This window comes from Tupaia chinensis, unplaced genomic scaffold, assembly GCF_000334495.1.
Source record: "Tupaia chinensis unplaced genomic scaffold, TupChi_1.0 Scaffold000097_1, whole genome shotgun sequence".
Classification (NCBI taxonomy): Eukaryota; Metazoa; Chordata; class Mammalia; order Scandentia; family Tupaiidae; genus Tupaia; species Tupaia belangeri.
The window spans coordinates 9,686,685-9,692,686 of NW_006159559.1; positions in this window are offsets into that span (position 1 = coordinate 9,686,685).

A 6,002-nucleotide genomic window follows, 5' to 3' on the forward strand; every position below is an offset into this window, starting at 1 on the left:
AAGTGTATCTTTAAACCATCTCTAAAATTAAAAATGAGTAATAATAACAGTTTTTAGTCTGTGCCCAAAGTATATAACCAGGATTCACTACTTAATTCAATGGTTAATCTTAATAAATCATATGTGGAAAGTGGAAAAAAAATGTTTCCTCTCCCATACAGGAAGAGTATTGATAGTATCTATAGCCTGTCATGTTGTCTGACTGTCCTCCAACTTGACTCTAAGATTGTCCATTTGGCGTCTTTCGACCAATAGGATGCTAACATACATGATACAAACAAAGGTTTGAGAAGCACTTAAGCACTGGGTTTTCCCTTCTTGTTGTCATTAAAGTTCATGCTACTACCACTACTAGGTTAAGAAGCTCAGATTAGCCTACTGGATGATAGAAAGCATATAGTCAACCTTATCACCCAAGCCAAGGGCCACCTGACTCCCAGAGGCAGAGCTGGTCAACAGCTGTCTATAGATGCACAAGAGCCAGCCAAAAAAAAAAAAAAAAAAATTCTTCAGAATGCATCTCAGTCCAAATTGCTGATGAAAAAAACTGTGAGCTAAATGACTGACTGTTGTTTTGAACCACTACATTATGGAGAAGTCTGTTATTCAATAAAAACTATCTAAGGTATGAGAACTCAAATGATCTTCTACTAATCCTCTCATCCCTTGACTTTAACTTCTATAACCCCTTGTTTAAATTGATCATCCCAAATCTTTTCTTTTGCCTAAACACAGTGGGATTATAGATCGGCAATCTGGAAACCAATTCAGAAATTTGAGAGTATCTCATAAATGGGAACATGGAAATGTAGTTAGTTTTTACCAGCTAGGTTTTACTATTCAGCTGTCCTATCTCTGTTATGTATTCCAAATATCTGAAAGACAAACACCACAGTCCAGCAGCTTCTCTTACTTGCAAACTTATTTGAAATCTTGTGAAACAATGAAAGATTTTTGAAAACATTAAGTTTTTCTTTGTTTTGTTTTTTATTTAAATACACCAAGAGGTAGCATTACTACAGCCATGAAAATAGCATTCAAATCTCAATCCATCTCAACAGAAACATTAGATTTTGAAAAATTCATGGGAAATTGAATAAAGCACAAGATTATTTTGGTGCAAAAAAGTGAAATCCATAAGTAATTTTTTTCATAATGTAAATTTTCTATTACAGAAAAATAGAGATAGTAACCCTCAAAAGAAAGGACAGTAGAACTGTGACTTACAGATGTTTAATTTGCCTTGTCTATAATCAAGTTTCAGGTGTGAGAAGTATGTAGGGTTGTGGGTTTCTAATAACATCTGTTAAAAGAAAAATAAACCAGTCAATTTAATCAAGTATAGTTTTAATAGAGCAAATATTAACATGATTTAAATCGGGCAGTTGTCCCCAGACTTCTAGACAACTCCCTCCAGCCTCGTGGTCAACTTGGCATTTAAGCAGGCAGAACAGAAAAGTGCCCTACAAAATACATAAGTGAAGGAGTGAGATAGAGAAATCATTGGTTACATTCTGAAGTTTGTCTGCATTAACATGGCTTAAAAGGTGGGGTGCCTGTGATTGACTGAAGCCCAGCTGCTGTGATTGGCTGTAAGCTAGCAACCAGCTTAAAAAAACAAACAAACAAAAAAAAAAACAGCCTACTATGTACTATTTCAGCTTATCCATAGGAATCAAAATATAGTGGCTGTGTTAGGCCAAAATAGTTTAATTTAACACATACTTCGTAGATTGGACTGTTATGTGGATTATGAATTAAAGTCCTCAAATAGCTGGAGCTTTTACCCTAGTGATTGCAAACCTGCACCTAGGAAGAACCATCTAAATGAGAGTAGTACATTCAAATTAAACCACTCATTTATATCACTAATGAAAATGAATGCTGCTGCAGGTGCAGTTATATGGCTTTTTTTTTTTCTGTCTTCTGTCACATGATATTTTTTTTTTTTGAATTTTGAAAACTTGATAATGGTTCTTGCTTAACTTCAGGGCCTTTGAATAGATTTCTCCAAAAACTTTTCTTGGCTGAAATCCACCTCCCACACTAAAGCTTATTCTGAGTTATTTTTCTCATCAGCCAATGAAGATACAAAAAACTGACAACTTAAGTAGAGACTCATCACAAACAAATATGTTGGGGAGGATTCCTGTAACATCTTTGGAGTTAAATCCTCAATGTTATTATTTCTCAAGTTTCCTTTTCTGCTTTTTTTTTTTTCCTTCTTTTTCTTTTTGCTATAGGTCACATGTGTTTGCCAGGGGCCAGGGGGTGAGAAAGCACCTCCCATGGGGGATAGTCTCGCTGCAACTCCTTCTCCTGTATTCACATTTCAGGATTTGGGGCACATATACACACATACCAGGTGTGTCTTTCAAGTCACGAGATTTGGCACTCAAACCACACAATCAGCCTAGTGGGATCCAGCTGTCTTACCTATTCACACCATCGGCTGGCCCCTTTCCTGCCATTTTACATGTGATTTCATTAGAAGGCAAAAGAGCTTTAGTGACCCATGCCAGGTAGTGCAGTCCATAGTGCACTGGACTGCAGTGCTGGAAGCCACATGGCCAACCATAGGTTCAGATTCTCCTGTTGGCCTGAAAGCATACTGGGGCCATGTGCAGCCACTCAAGTCCCTGAGAAGCTAGAGGACTGGGAAGCAGGATGGTGTTATGATGAGACATGTTGGGGCACTTTCTCACTCCTCTCTGCACGTGTTGCAGATACAGGAATATATGCAATATGATTTAAAATAATGAAGACCTTAGTATTCTCAGCAGAATCTTAACCAAGATATTAGATATTTCCTATGAAGAATGTATTTCTGAGCCAGCAGGTGGCAGGGAGGTTGAGGTGGCCTATGGAATGGTTAGAGTCCTGGACCCAACAGCTTGAGAATCATGCCAGGCACGTGTAGGTCCATGCCCAAAACTCTGAGAAGAAAATGAAGGATAAGAGATTGGGTAATGACCATCCCCCTTGTAGGATGAGTTCTCACTTTCCCTCTCTTTCTCAATCTGCCTCTCCAACAAGCAACACACCCTTTAACAAACAAACAAAAAAAGAATGCATTTCTACAAGTTTCAGAAACTCTGCTCAAGTAATTCCTAAAATGAACTGAAGTAAGAAAAGCTCTCTTTAAGATAAAGGTGTCCAGTATACTGGTAAGTTAGATGTCATAGGTCTCTGACTAAAAGCCAATCTTTTTTTTTTTTTTTCTTTTAACCAACCCTAGAAACCTGGTGGAATAAAACATAATTTGCATTCTCAGTAGTCTTTGTATTAAAACAGTAATAATTTCACTTGTGTCCTGGATAAGGAGGAGGCACTGAGGAATGAAGTGAGGGAATATTTAAGGGCCTATGTTAAATAAAAGTAAAAAAATGGATTATTCTCATCCTGTTATCTAATGATTATGTACTATTTAATAGCTTATTATATTCTGGGAAGGACTAGAATAAGATTAATTACATAATTATCAGAAGTTGATACTGACACATACGTGAGGAAATTATTGAAAATTATACTCTAACTGTTCTTAGTTATACTCTAACTTCCTGTCAGATGGTGAACTAGGCCCAAGGTGCTCACAACTTGGGTTCATGTTATGAAAACAAATAATTCAATGAATGTCCATTCAAGAGAGAAAACCCCTTAGAGCTATGGGAGAAGGAACCTGGTCTGTTTAACCTGGAATTTATGCAGTTTCATATGACAGATACGCAACCTCAATTCCTCAGGACACTTAACAAGAGTAAATAATGGTAACCCTTTATTCAGAATTCAGTAATTGGAGAGACAGAAAGGCTACTCTAGAGGACTGTTTGGTGAATTTACTACAGCAGATATAACCTCTTTCAAATGTTTTACAGACTGGCACGGTCTTACCTGCTTTATCTCACAATGTGCTTTACCTGCCTTATCTCACTTAATACTCACAAACCAACATGTGAGGTGGATAAGAGAATCGAGGTTAGGAAACTAAGATAACTCACCCATGGTCACAAAGTTTGTACATAATTGAGCTAGGATTTGAGTTGAAGAAGGGTTTTGCCAGTGGCTATGTCTTTTTCTCATTTGTATCAATTTTTAAAATTTATTTATTTTACATTCATTCACTATTTATCATTACAGCATATAAAATCAATTTTCCCATCTAAAATACACTGAGTATTGGCCCAATCAATATTACCATACCTATTATCTTCAACAGAAAATTTTTCATTTCGTATTTCTTAACTGTTTCACTTTTTTCTTTTTTCCCCTTGATTCCCTCCCTCTCACCTCTGCCATTTCCCACCCTCCTCCCACACTGTCTCTGGTGTCCATAGTTGCCTTCCATGCCTTTATATTGTCCAGTCTTTCAGTTTCTGCCATAGAGTGCAGACATTCTGTGTATATTAAATAGGGACATACAATGCCTCTCTTTTATAGTCTGATACTTAAGAGTAAGTTTTCTGGGTCCGGCAGGTGGTGTGGTAGTTAAGGGCACTGGACTTCCATATGGCCGGCCACGATTTGAGTCCTGGACCTGGTGGCTTGCCTTCTCACTTTCCCTCTCTCTCTCTCTCTTTCTCTCTCTGTCCCTCTCTGGTCAAATTAAATAAATAAAGTTAAATGGAATAATTCTTTTTAAAAAAAAGAGTAAATCTTTTATATTTGTCCACTTTCTGTCAAACATAGGATCTCATTGGTTTTTATGGCTGAGTAAATAGCTATGTTCTTAATGAGTACCTTCCATACACAAAAGAGGTAGCAATGAGGACACTAGAAGACACCTCAGTTTTGTAAGTAGCTATAACTTACATTTAGCTAGTTTGCTTGGTCCATAAAGAGGGAAGAGAAACAGTTCATTTGCATTACAATTAAACCCATGTGAAAGGTCAGACCTGACCCCAAGATATATTTTCCTATGTGCCCTCAGTCACTAAGCTTTCACATTCTTTATCAATGGAAACATATGTCAGCTGAGTTTATTGTATATGTGAAGTACCCAGGAACAAATAGGAGAAATAATATGTTGTTTCCAGGAGCAAGTGTGAGATTATTGATCATGACACATGAGAGTTCACTCAGTTGTTTTACTGTAGCTGAGTGGGTGGAAAAAAAAAAAAGAAAAGCACATTGGTGAAATACAGCTTATATAAAAGGGTGGATATCCTCCACGCTTTTGGCAAACTCGATTTATGAGTATAAATTTGTGCCACAGAGCCTGCCACCTAGCAACCACACAAAACCATCTGCACTTACCTAGTAACTGCTCAGAATAACTTAATTCTCTTGTTTTCAAAGCTAATAATATGAAACACAAGAGGAGAGCATAGGGAATTGAAATAAATTTCAGGGAGAGGCAATCTTTGTCAATGCTGGACTTGGCATTCTGGAAAAGCTTACTCAAATTAGACAAAATACTAGCTCTAGGATATTTTCCAGTATAATTTTGAATATACTATTATTTTGAAAAATTATAGCTTAAAATTTAAATGAAGAAACTTAAATTCAAGCTGTTCATGGCATTTTGTAGCCTTCATGGCAGTACCCTAGTATTCCTACTTTCTCTTTGAATCTCACTGATGCTCTAACTGTGCTCTCTTCTTATAACTGGGACTTCTCAAAGAGCTTGTCCCCCTTAGCAATGTTTCCTTTCCTTTCTCGGGATTGTCTTGGCTTCAAACGTCACATTTATAGAGTCAATCTTGAATCTGTATCACCAACTCAGATTTCTCTCTTGAATGTCAGTTATTTCCATCGTTGTGTTTAAGACCTTCCTGTATCAGTGTATTTGTTTATTTTCAAAATCATCAGCATGGCTTAGACCAGGAACATTTTCTACCTCCAGGTCTTTGTATCTGCTGTTTCCTCTGCCCAGAACAGTTTCCCTGTAAATGCACGACTTGCCTCCCACCCATTATTTCTTATGTCGGTCAGGTCTTCCTAACCACCCTCTTACAAACTGCAACACAAAATACCATAGGCCCCTGTATTCCCCATTCTCTTTC